Genomic DNA, 1705 nt, shown 5'->3' with positions numbered 1-1705 from the left:
ACAGCGCTGCCCGACCGGGAACACGAGGCTCCGAGCGACCGCCGCCACACGAGCCGCTTTCCCCCCATCAAATACAAATTAGTATTATAAATATGCCCACAACTTCTTAATCCAAGTCCGAAAGGAGCTTTTTTTTTATTTGTCACTAATTATTTGTATTTTCCACATGGTGGAGGAGCTATAACAGCTATTATCTGGATGAATCTTGCTGCCCTGTGTGTGTAAACGGACAGCGAGAGACCAAAGGTAGCCTCCTATATACCTTCATTCACACGATCACAACATCAACACGCAATGTACAACAACCCAACAAACGTACACACAGCTGTACAATACGGTTTTTACAAAGAGAACAGACGTTAAACAATACACCCGAGTGTGTTTAAAAAGTTTAAAGTGGGCATAAACGATTGTTCTGATCAAATAGGACAGCTTTAAGTGAAGCCAACGGCACAAGAAGAGGACACAAAGACGATTACACCACTATCAGGTCACCGCACACTCGGAAGGAAGGGGAGAAGGAAAAAAATCCACTTCGTTTTTTAAATGAAGACAAAACTTTATGTATTGGAACAAATCTTAAACACTAGTGTCGACCGGCTGGGCGACTGAATGAATGAATTACATTCGAAAAACGTTATAGCAAAGTTTACTATCAATATCCAGTTTGACGGTTGAGAGGGACAAGCGGAAGGCAAAAGAAACTATGATCGCTGGCGAAAGAAATCAAGCCAGCTCTCCTGCTGCCGCTGCTGCACATCGCTTGTTCTATATGATAAAAAACACAACGTCTGGACGCACGCATAAACACTTACCTTTAGTTGCGACTCCTTTGCGTATTTCCAATTTTTGGTCAAAGTAAACACTTCGAGTGGCCTTCTTGCCCCTTTTCCCGTTCGATTTGCTTGTGAAAAGAGGTCGGTAACAGATGATAAAGAAGGGGAATTGGTCAGTAATTGAGTCTCTCGGCGTGAGTGAGTGTGTGTGTTAGTTACTAACAGCAGATTGAAGGAGACTCTTCTCAAGGTTTATTCAGCTTCACTTCAAGGAACCCATGTGACGTCAGCCCCACAACTGACACACACAAAGAAAACTTAAGATATTATATTTATGGAGCCGCTGTTATTATAATAGCGACTCTGTTATTGACGGAGGAGGGAGCCGGTGCTTGTGCCATGATTACTTTTAGAATACACTTGTTATATGAGGCACAACAATATGGATCCACAGCCGGCGTCAACATAAATTCGACAGCTTGTTGAGGAAGTTCAGTGAGTTCCACTCATACATTATTACTTACTAGATAGTAACTGAAAAAAAAAACATGTTTGTAAAACTTTCTTAGTTAGAATAATTTAAGGTTTTTGAATGCTTGTTAGATTTTCATCCGTTTAGAAAAAAAACTGATAGCCTATATTATGTACATAATATTTGTTTATTAATTATGATCAATTATTCACTTTATATCTTAACTTTTTTTATTGTTTCAAATTCTGCACAACATGGGGATGTTTGCTGAGGTGCACAAAACCAGGCCTTTTATGAATTTCCACAGCACACCCACAACAAGATGATAATTGTAAATGATCAAACAACATCCCACTCCACTTTACTTTCAGGTTGACTTCTGCATCTATACAGGGAAGTCTTTTTTGGTTTCCAAATTAGAATGCCTTTTGCCAAACCAAACCTAGAAAAGGACAGA

At 39.9% G+C, this 1705-nt stretch overlaps 1 protein-coding gene across 5 annotated transcripts in view; it reads right to left on the bottom strand.

Annotated features, from left to right (window-relative positions):
- The window catches only part of baz2ba (bromodomain adjacent to zinc finger domain, 2Ba), a 134043-nt gene extending 133115 nt beyond the window's left edge, over positions 1–928 (bottom strand). For all 5 annotated transcript variants that reach the window (XM_080730562.1, XM_080730565.1, XM_080730563.1 and 2 more), the window contains exon 1: positions 816–928. The gene's annotated coding sequence lies outside the window, so the exon portion shown is untranslated. The remainder of the gene's footprint in view (positions 1–815) is intronic.
- Between the last annotated feature and the right edge of the window lie 777 nt (positions 929–1705).

The sequence above is a fragment of the Nannobrachium achirus genome (assembly GCF_963921795.1).
Source record: "Nannobrachium achirus genome assembly, chromosome: 7".
Classification (NCBI taxonomy): domain Eukaryota; kingdom Metazoa; phylum Chordata; class Actinopteri; order Myctophiformes; family Myctophidae; genus Nannobrachium; species Nannobrachium achirus.
The sequence above is the reverse complement of the archived record's forward strand: the minus strand, read 5'-3'. Positions and strand labels throughout refer to the sequence as shown.